A 13,815-nucleotide genomic window follows, 5' to 3' on the forward strand; every position below is an offset into this window, starting at 1 on the left:
GTAACACCCCTGAAGCTGGTGGCATTTTGGTAGGACCCTAGCCACAAATGGAGTTCAACCCATATTTCTGTCCAACCATACCTGACTGCAAACTGGGTGCAACCCGCAATTCTGTCTGACCATGTTTTGGGGCGCCCAACCTGATGGTTACTAAGCCAAGCTCTCAGGACACAATACAAGTGTAGCAAGATTTTGCTGTTGTTTTAAATATTTACAACTTCTGGAACCTTTACTTTTCGAGCAGGTGTGCTGGAAGGTGGCATGCTTAACTCTTTAGAGATTAAAGATTGCATTTAATCTGTCTGTTGCACGGTTCTCAAATCTAGTGCACAAAAAGACAAGTTTCGGAAGCTCCAAGGAGCCCCAAAGTGGCCAGTGTAATTTTAAATTATCCCAGGTTATCCTGATCCAAAGATTCAGCCATTTACAGCTATCCCCATTTGGTTAAGTACTTGCAAGTAAAGGCTCCATACATATTGTACACAGAGCCAGCCAGAGTTCCAGTGGGTGGGTGCCCATCTGGCATTGTTGGCTTTGAAAGTGTGGTTTCTCATTTTCTTTTAGTTTCATTTTAATATAAAGTCTGAACAATTTCTAAGGACAGTGTAGCGGGTCAAAACTGTGCTGCTTGTGAGTGTCACTTCCTAAAAGGTGATGAACACTCTCTCACGTGTCTTAGCTTCTCCTGCAGGCAGTCTACAACTACCGTAGGGGTGCAGAGCACTGGATGAACAATCCTTGTGTGCGGGTCCCTCGACAAGCCATTAATTATTTAAAGTGAATGATGGTGACTGAGTTCCCTATGGGACTGCCGCATGTCATGGAGATTGTCCTCAGACACTTACACCAGGTTCTCAGTCACCTGAGAACAACTTGTGGCTGGAAAGAGCAAGTGCCCCTTTTCTTCAGAACAAAACAAATTCAGTCTCTCATTTTGCTGTCAGTTTGTTCAGACTTTATCAACATGTCTCTTTTTCAATTGAAAGCCAAATTAAAGAGGTCAGCTAACCCAGTTCACTCCAAACTTCCCCCTTGGTTCCCCTTACCTAGGAAATATCTCCCTCTTGGCTCCCCTTACCTAGGAAATGCACCCCCCCAGGTTCCTCTTACCTAGGAAGAGTACCAACACACCCTTAAGACGTTGAAGTCTTCAGACCCAAAACAGCCGGAATAACAAGTCAGGACTGTCAACTTAAATAAGGAGGTCCAGATTTCGGGAGAACTCACCAGAGCACCTGAAGAGTGCAGTGAAGCCGGGGGGAGGAGGGGTGGTGGAGCGCAATGGTCCCCTGTGGTACCAGTGTTGGTTGAAAGTAGGCTCCACCTGGTCTCAGGTGGGCGTCTCAGAAGTCCCTTCGTGGTTGCCAGGAAAAGGTGCCGCAAATAATCAATAATCATTCTGTAGCACAAAGTTTTATTTGAACCCAACTTCATTTGAGGACTGTAGCCCAGAGCACATCTTTGCAAGGGAAGAAAGCGCTGTGAAGAAGAGTGGTTTTCAGCAGAGTTACATCCCGTTTCCAAAGACAGAGACACACATCAAGCATGACAGGTGCACATTCTCTCAAGGATTCAAGGAGATATTTTGCTATTGATGAGCACATAGACAGCAAGTCACCATGGCCTTGGTGCTGGGGGAAATGAGGCATTCAGTCTTATCTTGAAAGGGTGCTGACATCAAAGGAAGGGAGGGATGCTTTTTTATCTTCAAAGAGTACATTCTTTACTTTAGGGTAACGATTAAAGCAGACAGACAATGCATGTCTGACAAGCCGTGAGTCAGGTTTCTTTGGTTCAAATAAATTTCAGGCCAAATCAGGTTCCAACCAGAATGGTTTCCACATATACTTGAAAACATAAAACATCTTATATCGCACCTGATGACATCCCGAGGGAGTAGACGCTAGAATGACCCCCACTGCACAGATGGGGACACTGGGGAGGCCCTGAGAGGCACGTGGTTGTCCAGGGTGACATCACTGGCAAGAAGCAGGAGCGGGACTGCATTCAACTCTGTGTCCTCAAAGCTGGGGCCCTGGTTGCGTCCAGACCTCCCCAGAGGCTGTGGGGTGGACTGTGTTGGTGTGACTGTGTTTGGACGTGGTGTGGAGATGGAGAGCGAGCAGTCAGCAGCCCGGGGGGCCCTTAGGGAGGTCTTGTGTGAGGAGGAAGCTTAGGTAAGGGGACCCCAGGAAGTACCCTCATGGAGCCCAAGAGTACTTGGAACCCTGGTAACTAGGCACCCACAGCCTAGAGACAGCCCCCAAGCCAGCTCACTTGTCTAGCACTTGTCTAGGAGGAGCAACGTGTTTAGTTGCTTCTTCTCGATGGTCAGGGGCCAGAGCCCCAGGAAAGCCCCCAAAGACCACCCGCGATGCAGATGCTGGTTCCTTTCTCATGGCCGACAATTGTGGCCGTTTAACCGGAGGGACAGAAACGTAACACAGGGAGTCCTAGGACAGGCCAATCCAGACCAGACCAGCACTCTGGTCCCATCTGGGCATCCCTACATCCCCTCCCCATGTGTGTGTGTGGAAGGGCGGGTTCATGAGGGTGGACCACCGTGAGCAGGAGCAGGTCGTTGAGGTGTTAGAAGCCTGGTGGGCTTCAAACATGACCCTGGTGGGCCATGTTCACAGCCCAGGTCAAGGCCGGCTGGGTGGGATGTGGAGTGCTGGAGTGGCACCCTTCTGCCTGAGGTGTATGTCTTTCATCCAGGGTGGAATTCTGTGCAGACACAGGTATGTGCCTGATCTGTGAGAATTAGGTCCCGAGGGCAGAAGCAGCACAAGGACAGCTGGGCAGCTGGCAGGGCTCGGATGCCTCTGGGTCGGCTGCCGGTCACTGTCGTTGCAGAGCTCCATACGGAGATCAGCGTGGAGCTGGTAGAAGGGGACATCCAATCCCTCACCCCCAGGGATGAGCAGCTGTGACACAAGACCGCATCAGCAGCTGTGGGGAGAACGTCTGCACTGACTGTTGTACAAGCCTCAGAGCTACCTCAGTACCCATCATCCATCCCGGACAACTATCATTACCACCAACTCCTGCAGGAGACCAGGAGGCAGCTGAGGCCCCAGCCACCGTGCAGGGAGAGCCATCCCCTGCACGGGCTCCGGCAGGAGACCAGGAGGCAACTGAGGCCCCACCATGCAAGCAGGGAGACACATCCCCTGAAGAGGGTCCTGCAGGAGAAGAAGAGGCACCTGAAGCCAAACCATCTGGCCTGGGAGAGCTGGCTCTGCAATGTCTCTCATCAGCAGCTCCTGTACCACCCATTCAAACTGCTCCCTCACCAGAAATTTCCTTCCCTATCCTCATTAATGTGTTTGTTTCTTTCTTAGTTGTTCTTTTTGATTTTTCTTTATTGTTTAGTTCTTAATAATTATTTAAATTAAATGTTTCAATTTTTTAAAATTTATGTTTTCTCATTTTAAATTGTACACTTTATGAGCATTAAGTACATTCACAATGCTGTGCATCCATCACTGCTATCTGGGCTCAGACAATTTCACACTCCAAAAGGAAACCCTGTTCTAAAAGCACTCACTCCCCGTTTATCCCTCAGGCCCTGGCCAGCCTTAATCTGTTTTTTGTCACTGTTTTTTGCTTTTTTTTAAATCTATTCTGGATGTTTCCTATAAGTGGAATCATGCCAAAACTGGCCATTTGTGTCTGCCTTATTATTTTCACAGGGCCTGATAGGTTTTCCTTTTCTGTTTTTATTTGAAATAGAATTTCTCTAATTTGATAGGAAAATCCCAGGTGGATTCTAGATTTGATGTATCAAATAAAGCCCTTTCGGTAAATATGTGCATAATCTTGTGGTACAGACTGCTGTTCTAAGTGGGACACCAGAGCCAGAAGCCAGACATGAAACGCCTGTGGCCAAAACAAAAACAAGAAAAGGGTAGAAAGCTGGAAAGACAAACCACAAACCAGAAAGCATTCCTCATAACCCAAGGCCAGGGAAAGGCTACACATCCCTCTCGTCCAAAAAACGCTCGAAAGTCAGTGTTTTAAAAAGAGATAAAGGGCAAACACACTCAACGCCAACGAGAGGTGATACACAGGGGCAGCATGTGTCAGAGACGCTCGAGCTCCATGAGGGGGACACGCGCACATGGAGACACTGTGGAGAGGGCACTGGGCCCCATCAGATGGGCAGGGTTCCAGTGTGGTGACAACCAGCCCTGGTGACAATGTGAGGAAGCAGAGGCCCCAGCAGACTCCTAGAGACAAGTGTGAAAGGACACTCCTCTCTGGAGACCAGCCTGCAGGACCCATCGCAGTGCCCAGGGGCACGCCTGTGCTGGCGGTGCTGATCCCAGGACTTCATCCCACAGAAAGTCTGTACAGTGTGTGCACGTGTGTGCACATGTGTGCGTATGTGTGTGTGCACTTGTGGGTGCCAGGAACGGAGCATTCCAGGGTGTGTGCTCTTCTAGAGCCTGATTTGTCCAGGCATGGCCACCGCCAGTCAATCCTCTTCCACTTGGTATTTTCTCTGTCCCAGCATCAGAATTTATGAAGACCCCCTGATTGGACCAGGGGCCATTTCCAGTTTTTCACTCTCTGAATCGTGCTGAAGGGAACACCTGCAACCACAAATCTCTATTTAGGACAGAATCCATGACGTGGAGTTTCTGGGTCAAAATGTATACTGTTTTTAAGCAATTGGCCACAGTTTCCAACACCAGAGGTCTCTTTGTCAGCTTTGAGCCTTCTTTGGGAAAGCAGGGCCACAGAGACCCCGGGGCTGGGAGCTCATGGAGTGAGGGAGGAGGAGAAGCTGGCAGTGGATGTGATCAAGGTACTTGGGAGTGACCTGCCTGGCAGAAAATGTCCCACCCCTCAGCCCAACACCTGGCCCCACCCATCATGGTGATGTCATGGGCTAGTTCTCTCGCTGGTGCTAGAGCTGGTGCTGGAGCTGGCTTTAGCTCAAAAGATGGCTCTGATTCTAGAACTGGAGCTGAAGCTGGAGCTGGTTCAATCTCAGCAGCTCATGCGAGAGCCTGTGTTAGAGTTGCGCTATCTCTATAGCCGCCAGTATCTCTAGCTCTGGGGAAGGTACTGGAGCTGGAACTACCTCCAGAGATAACCTAGACCTGCTTCTGCAGTTTGATAAAGCTCTTGAGCTGGCTCCAACTCTTGCACTGGAGCTGGTGTAGAGTTATTGCTGTAAGTGGCTCTAACTCTGGTTCTCATTCTAGACCTGGTTCTTGTGGCTCTAGTTGTATAACCAGTCCTAGCTCTAGCTCTGTAGCTGGTGCTAAAACTGGTGGTGGATTGGTTTGTAGCTCTGGCACCGGCTCCACCTCTGGAATTGGAGTTGGGGCAGATTCTGGTACTAGAGCAGCACAGGCTCTGGCTGGGGGGTTGGTGATAGAGCTGCCTCCATCTCTGAAATCGGTGGTAGAGCTGGTAGCACAGCATGATCTAGCTCTGATGTTGGTGCTAGAGCTGTTGTCAGAGCTGGTTCTTTCTCTTGAGCTGACATTGGCTCTAAGTCTGTTACTGGTACCCAAGCCAGCTCTTGCTCCAGCACTTGTGGGGGATCTAGCTCTGCAGCTGGTACTAGATCTGTTGCTGGAGCAGGCTCTGCCTCTGAACTTGGTGCTGACTCTAGCTCTCGAGCTGGTGCCAGAAATGGCTCTAACTCTGGAGCCAGTGTTAGAGCTGATGCTGGAGCTGGCTCTTCCTTGGAACCTGGCACTGGCTGTAAACTAGCTTCAACCTGGTTCTCACTCTAAAGTGAGCACTAGAACCATCACTGGGACTGGCACAGGAGTTGGTGACAGAGCTGCCTCTATATCCAGCATTGATGCTACAGCTAGTGTTCAAGCTCTAGCTCATGAGAGAACACCGGCCCTGACCCTGCAACTAGCACTGGAGCTGAAGGTGGAGCTTGCTCTATCTCAGGAGTTTGTGCAAGTGTGGGAGCTGGGGTTAGCTCTAGCTATGGAGCTGGCCCCAACTCTGGTGCTAGAGCTGTTGGTAGAGCTGGGGTTGGGGCTAGCTCTGGCTATAGACCCATCACTGGCTCTAGTTCTGGAGCTGGTAATAGAACCGGCTCATGCAGTGGCTTGGGTGCTGAAGCTGGTCCTGAAAATGGCTCTGAGTCTGGAGCCTGGCTAGAGCTGGCTCCAGAGAACACTCAATCTCTTGAGCTGCTGCTGGAGCTGGTGTTGGAGCTGGCCCCAGCTTTTGACCGTTTTCTGGAGTTGGCACTAGCTCTGTGGCTGGTACTACATCTAGCTGTTGGGCATGGGCAAGAAATGGCTCAAACTTCAGATTTGGTATTAGAGCTGGTGTGATGTCTGACACTGAAGGCGGTGCTAGCTGTGGAGCTGGTGGTGGAGCTGGCACTGGAGCTGGCACTAGCTCTGGAGCTTGTTTTAGAGCGGGCACTGGTGCTTCAAGAGGACAAATGTTCAGCAACATGACTGCCTTTCCATGTGCCTTTCCAAAAACAGAAAACACCCCGCTTCCCTCCAGAGAAGCCCCAGCCCAAGGATCCAAGAAGCCTTCCAGGAAGCCTTCCCAGACTGTAGACAGTGTGCATGTATCAAATAAATTTTTTTCTTCTGTTCCTTATCTTCTTATCACAGAACATCATATGTAACTAGATGTATCAATAACAGTTAACTTCACATGATAGTATTTAAGTCATAGGATATCATGGAAAGGAGTGAACATCACCCAAGAACTTTGTATCCTCCTTGGGGAGAGTATTTGTGTTTTGAGTTGTTCACAGGAGAGGGGTACCATGTTAGAGGGAAGAATGACTTTCTTCCTGTCCTTATTTGGAGATTAAATGCGGCTAAAGGAGATGTGAGTGGGCGCCAAGTTGAGGGAGCGTGGGCTGTGATGGTTAGTCTTGTGTGTCAACCCGACCAGGCCATAGTATGCAGCTGTTTAATCAAACTGGATATTTAATCGCGTCTTGCTGTGAAGGTATTCTGTAGATGTGGTTAACGCGTGCAATTAGTTGACTTCAAGTAAAAGCGATTACTGTCAATAATTTGGGTGGGCCTCATCAGCTGAGGGCCTTCAGAGCAAACACTGAGGTTTCCCAAAGAAGAAAATCTGCCTCGAGACTCCAGCATCTAGACACCTGCCTGAGTTTCTAGTCTTCAAGCCTGGTCTACAGATTTTGGACTTGCCAGCCCTCAGGAGCACATGAGCCAATATATTAAAATCAGTCTCTCTCTCTCTACACATACATATACACACATCTGTCTGTGTGTGTGTGTGTCTGTGTGTGTGTGTGTATGTGTGCACGTGCATATGTATCCTGTTGGTTATTTTCTGGAGAACTCTGACAAACACAATGCTGAAATGCCTTTGTCCTTCCTTTTTCCACTTTAGAATCACTGTTCTTTAAGGGCTTCAGAAACTCAGTGCCACAGGAAGTTTGCAGACGAAGTGTCTGTCCAATCCAGACCTCGTACCGCATGTCGGGCTCTGCCGGCACCGCCTGGTAATTCTGAGAAAGCGTGGCTGACGCTTTCCTGCTGAAGACATGCAAATGACCCCAAAGGCCTCTTACCTGAAACCGAGCAAAATGTGGAACAGAAAGCTCACCCTCGTGAGGCCGGCCGACAACAGGGTCAGCACGCAGACTCCTGCAAGAGAAAAGTGATACACGAGGCCTCAGAAAATTAACCAGACACTGTATTTTCAGAATGTGGGTTTCCACACCAGGAAGGTCTGTAGAGAATATGTCATATTTCCTTTAACACATTTCTTCAAGAAGTCAAGTTTTTTGCCTATTTATTGTTACCTTTCAGCACACACACTTGATATATGCTCTTTCCTGCACAATCCTCTCCCTTCATGCTAAATGTTTTCACTCTACAGTCAGTAAAGAGAAGAGAACACGACGGAGAACGCAATCCAGAGGGAGCCACCACCCTCGGAATCACAATGAGTATGTGAATTTCTGTCGTCACCTGTTTGGAGTGGGCCCACCCCCCAGTTACACAACAGCCAGGGCAGGGATGACGGGATCAAGAGGTCTAGACTAGTCATTCGACTGGCTTTCAGCAAGTATTTAATATGTGGGTTCTGGTTTGCCTCCAGAGAGGTTCTGTGTGTTTCTGTGAGGGAGAAAGATGGAGGAAGAAGGAAGGGAAGATGATTTCATGGTTTAAAAGCTGCTGCAAAAGCTAATATCCACTAGGTGCAGAAAAACCATTTGACAAAATCCAACTCCCTTTCGTGATAGAAACACTCAAGAAACTAGAAACAGAAGGGAATATCTTGAGCCTCGTCCAGGGCATCTGTGAACTGTCCACAGCTCACTGACGTCATAGTCAGTGGGGAAAGACTGGAAACGCCACCCCTGAGGTCAAGAACAAGATGAGCAGTGGCCGCTCTTGCCAATTCTATGCTACATTTCACTGGAGGTTTTAGCCAGGTCAATTAGGCAAGAAAATGAACTAAAAGGTATCTAGATTGGAGGGGATGAAGTAAAACTATCTCAATTCTCAAATGATGTGACCACATCTACAGGAAATCACAGAGAATACATGGAAAAACTATTGGAACTAAGAAATGAGATTAGCAAAGCTGCCGGATACAAGATAAATTAAAAAATCCATTGTATAGGAATATAAATTGGTGCAGCCACTATGAGAAAGAGTATGCAGATTCCTCAAAAAATTAAAAATAGAACTACCATATGATCCAGCAATTCCACTTATGAATATTTATCCAAAGGAAATAAAAACACGAACACAAAAAGATATCTGCACCCCACTGTTCATTGCAGCATTTATTTACAATAGTGAAGACACGGTAAGCAACCTAAGTGTCCTTTGATGGATGAACAGTAAAGAAGATGTGGTGTAAGTATATATATATAACGGAATCTTATTCAGCCATATAAAGGAAAGAAATCCTGCCACATGCAACAACATAGACGGGCATTATGCTAAGTGAAATAAGTCAGACAGAGAAAGACAAATACCATATGATCTCACTTAAATGGCGAATCTAAAATAAAAAAAAAACTGAGCTAACAGATACAGGGAACAGCTTGGTGGTCGCCAGAGGCAGGGGGTGGGGGTTGGGCAAATGAATGAAGCGGTCAAAAGGTATAAACTTCCACTTAGAAAATAAATGAGTCCTGGAAATGTAACAAAAAACATGGTGACTATAGTTTGCAATAGTGTATTGTACATCTGAGAGATGCTAAGAGAGCAGATTTTAAAAGTTCTGATAACAAGAAAAAAATCTGTAATTATGTGAGGTGATGGATGTTAACCAGACTTATTGTGTTGATCTTTGGTAATATATACATATATAGAATCATTATGTTATATGCCTGAAACTAATATAATATCATATGTCAAGTTTTAAAATATCAATTTTATTTCTATATACTAGCAAAGGAAAATCTGACAATAAAAGTAAGAAAATATGTTAATTTACAATAGCATCCAAAACAATGAAATAACTAGAAATAAATTTATCATAAGAAGTACAAGAGTTGTACAATGAAAGATACAAAACATTATTGGAAGCAATTAATGAAGACCAAAATAAATGGAAAGACATTCCATGTTCATGTATCCGAAGACTTGATACTATTAAGGTGGCAATACTCCACAAACAGAACTAGAGATTCAGTGGAATTCCAAGCAAACTCCCAGCTGCCTGTTCTTGCAGAAACTGAGAAGCCAAGGCTAAAATTCATATGGAAATGCAAGGGAGCCACAAGAGTCAAAACAATCTTGAGAAAGAAGATCAAAGATGGAGTATTCACACTTCCCAATTTCAAAAATTATTACAAAGCTACCATAATGAATACAGCGTGGTACTGTCATAAAAAATAGACATACAGACCAATGGAATAGAATTGAGAGTCCAGAAATCAACCTACATATTTACAGTCAATTGATTTTTGATGAGTGAAAAGACAATTCAATGGGGAAAGAACAGTGTTGTCCACAAATGGTATTGAAACAACTGGATTTTCACACGCAAAGAAGTTGGAATCCTTCCTTACAGTACTTACAAAAATGAACTCAAAATAGATCCAACAGCTAAATATGAGGCAAAACTATACAACTCTTACAAGAAAACACATGGGAATAAAACTTTTTTTTTTTTTTTTTGTGAGGAGGACCAGCCCTGAGCTAACATCCAATGCCAACCCTCCTCTTTTTTGCTGAGGAAGACTGGCCCTGGGCTAACATCCATTCCCATCTTCCTCTACTGTATGTGGGACACCACCACAGCATGGCTTAACAAGCCGTGCGTCGGTGCCCGCCCGGTATCCGAACCAGCGAACCCCGGGCCGCCACAGCAGAGCACGCGCACTTAACCGCTTGCGCCACCGGGCCGGCCCTAGGAATAAAACTTTTGACCTTGAGTTAGGTGATGATTTCTTAGATAGGACACCAAAAAAACACGAATAAAAAATAAATAAATTGGACTTCATCAAAATTAAAAATTTGTGTGTATCAAAAGGCAGTATCAAGAAAGTGAGAAGACAGCCTGCTGAATGAGACACAATACCAGCTCACCATATATATAACAAGCTACTTGCCAATAGAAGATAGAGTGAATGCTTACAACTCAATAATAAAGAAACTAATAACCCAATTTAAAAATGGGGAAAGGAGCTGAGCAGACATTTCTCCAAAGAAGATATACAAGTGGCCAATAAAGACATGAAAAACGCTCAACCCCATTATCCAGGAAGAAAATGCAATCAAAACCACAATCAATAAGTATCATTTCCCATCCACTAGGATGGTTGTAAATTAAAAATATAGATATTAAGACGTGTTGTCAAGGATAGGTAGAAACTGGGATCCTCATACATTGTTGGCAGGAATAAAGATGGAAAATAGTCTAGCAATTCTTCAAAATTTAGAGAGTTTTCATATGACCCAGCAGTTCCACTCTAGGTGTGTACCCAACAGACATGAAAACATGAAAGCTTGTACGTGAATGTTCATAGCATCATTATTATAACAGCCAAAAGGTGGAGACAACTCCAATGTCCCTCAACCGATGAATGGATCAATAAAATACAGTATATCTATGCAACGGAAAATCATTTGGCACAAAACAGAAAGAATTACCGATACACTACAAACAAGGATGAACCTCGAAAACATGACATATTAAAGGAGCCATCACAAAAGAACACACATTGTATTATTCTGTGTATATAAGAGGTCCAAAATAGACAGATCGAGAGAGAGAAAAAGTAGAGGAGTGGTTGTCTAGGGCTGTGGCGATGGGGGAAGGGGGAGTGACTGCTAATGGGTCCAGGGTTTCATTCTGAGGTGATGAAAATGTTCCACTGTTGTAGTGATGGTTGCCCAACTCTGTGACTATACTACAAGCCATTGATTTGTACACTTTAAATGGGTGGGTTACATGGCATGTGAGCAATATCTCAATACAGCTGTTTTAAGAAAATACAGAGAAAGATAATTTGTTTCAACTTGGAGATATGTCTTTGTCCCAGGAGCAGCCGGACTAGGCACTTGCTATAGCACCAAGCCCCAACCCATCCAAACGATATGGGTCACAACCCCACAAAACCCACCCTCACAAAGCCCACCCCCAGGGAAATGGGGAAAGACGTCCTCAGAAGGAATGGATGGAGGGGTTGGCCACTGGAGGAGGGGGTGCAGACTTGCTCCAGCCAGCAGCATGGGCACGAGCAGCCCTAACCCTAACCTGCACACTGATGAAATTTTACCTTGAATTTACGCCTTGATCTTCCCAAGGTGAAGCACGTGCAGCTTAGAGTGTCTCTCTTGGCAGGAGGGTAGCTGGCAGAGGACAGAGTGGAAATTTTATCTTTTGATTTTCAAAGCAGCTATTCCATGTGGGAAATACATCAAAGGGGAGAAAACATGAGTGTACACGGGGATATCTTCACTACAATTCAATTGGACCAAGACACTGAGGTTTGCTTAGACAACTTGCCCAGAACAGGGCTGGAGATGGGATTTTAAAAAATAGGACTTGGAATTAATGAGTAGTATTGGGAGTGATTCACTGGGTACGATATTCAGGAACTCATCAAGTTGAGCAGAAATCCTCCCAAAAGACCAATGAAAGTGCCCAAGGTCAACGATGAACTCTGGCAATAGGTAAGGAGCAGGACCTGCCCAGGGAGCATGTAAAGGAGAACTTTCCATGACACACAAGGTGTGAAGGAGTTTCACTGGAATCATCCATCTGCGAGCGGGGCCCCTCTCATTTTTATATTTATTAGCTTATGACTGTTAAGGGGTAACAACACCATTTGTGACCCCTCCTTCATGGCTTCAGGAACATTTGGTAACTTAAGGCATCACTCTCAGAGCTGCAAGAACTTCTGGAAACCACTTACGACCTCCAAACTAGCCCTGTTTTACACATGAGGAAACTGATGCCCAGGGAGGGTTCAAGGACACACTGGGAGTGTCTCTGACTTCTGGTCCAGGGCCCTCTCTCATTGGGGAGCCACGAAGAACTCTCCTCTCTATGCCAGAAATGGGCTGATCCTTAGGACATTTTCAAGGAAAGCTGCTTTTTTTTTTTTTTTAAATTTTTCCCCCAAAGCCCCAGCAGATAGTTGTATTCCATAGCTGCACATCCCTCCAGTTGCTGTATGTGGGACGCGGCCTCAGCATGGCCGCAGAAGCGGTGCGTCGGGCCGCGCCCGGGATCCGAACCTGAGCGGCCAGTAGCGGAGCGCCCGCACTGAACCGCTATGCCACGGGGCAGGCCCTATAGGATCATTTTAGTCCTTTCCCTGACACAGAAACAAAACAGGCTACTGGACAAAAGAAAACTCTAGGGCCAGTTGCCATTTTCAATTCATCCCCACAGAGATTGGAACAAAATGACTGGAGTCCTGACCCCTCCGTCTGCATACTCGACCCACAATAAATGTATCAGCTCATCATGAATGAGCATCAATGAGCCGAAACACGTTTGTCTCCTCGGCCAAGTAGCATCAACCTTCGCGACAGGTGTGCTCCTGCCACCAGGTCCCGTCTCTCCCACAGGTGCCCAGACATCGGGCTGGCACAGTGGGCGGGACGGTGCTGCCTCTGGGGACGGGGACCAGCTCTCTCACCTGCAGGCTGGCGGGGTCAGGGCCCGTCTCCCTCACCGAGGCGATGGAGGTCTCCGGCTGTCCCTGCACACACGAACAAGCAGGCCTCCGTGACAAAGGCCCGGGACACAGAGCAAAGGGTTCACCGTCCCCCCGCGTGCAGCCCGGAGGCGGCACCAAAGGCGGGTCTCTCTCGGGCTCGGCGGCCAGTCTCTCCGGGCGCCGCAGCCTCTTCTGAAACCTCTCCCCGGGCGCCGGCTGTACCGACACGCGGGGCTGGGAGTTCTGGGGAGACAGGAGTCCCCACACGCTGTCCTCCACCCCACAGCCCCCACGACCCGGCCCCACACGGGATCCAGGGCCTCTTCCAATGCCCCACCCGATGTGGGGGTCACAGAGCAGTTGGCGGAGTGGGGACCCTCGGGACCAGCCCTGTGGCAGCTGTTGGTGTTGCGCGTGCGCGCAGCAGAGCGGGGTCACGTGCACGCGCTGTGTGTGGGCCCCGAGCGCGCGCCCGGCTGGGGACGTGAGGCCCGGCTGCCCCGCGCGGGTCCACCCGCGACCACCCATTGGAGGGAGGCCCGTGCGCCCCGAGCGCGTCCCCACCGCCCCCACACCAGGGAGAGCCCGAGCCGCGTCCACACTGAGCTGGCTGATGCAGTTCCACGAGCAGGCTCTCAGGGGACAGTTGGGAAACTGAGGCCAGGAGAGACAGGGACTGGCCCGGGCCCATG

The 13,815-nt window shown here is 47.7% G+C and overlaps 1 long non-coding RNA gene across 2 annotated transcripts; it reads right to left on the reverse strand.

The window, feature by feature from the left end:
• Positions 1–376: 376 nt before the first annotated feature.
• Positions 377–13,423, reverse strand: LOC147911462 (uncharacterized). Of its 2 annotated transcripts, XR_015551202.1 has the most exons (4): positions 13,103–13,423; positions 11,732–11,804; positions 7,556–7,631; positions 377–4,598 (listed from the first exon to the last, which is right to left on the reverse strand). It is a non-coding gene; the product is annotated as an uncharacterized LOC147911462 (long non-coding RNA). The 2 variants fall into 2 exon arrangements; XR_015551201.1 differs by lacking the exon at positions 13,103–13,423 and having other exon boundaries at positions 11,732–12,162.
• Between the last annotated feature and the right edge of the window lie 392 nt (positions 13,424–13,815).

Source organism: Ceratotherium simum, unplaced genomic scaffold (genome assembly GCF_057802395.1).
Source record: "Ceratotherium simum simum isolate JZ-2026a unplaced genomic scaffold, ASM5780239v1 HiC_scaffold_43, whole genome shotgun sequence".
Taxonomy (NCBI): Eukaryota; Metazoa; Chordata; class Mammalia; order Perissodactyla; family Rhinocerotidae; genus Ceratotherium; species Ceratotherium simum.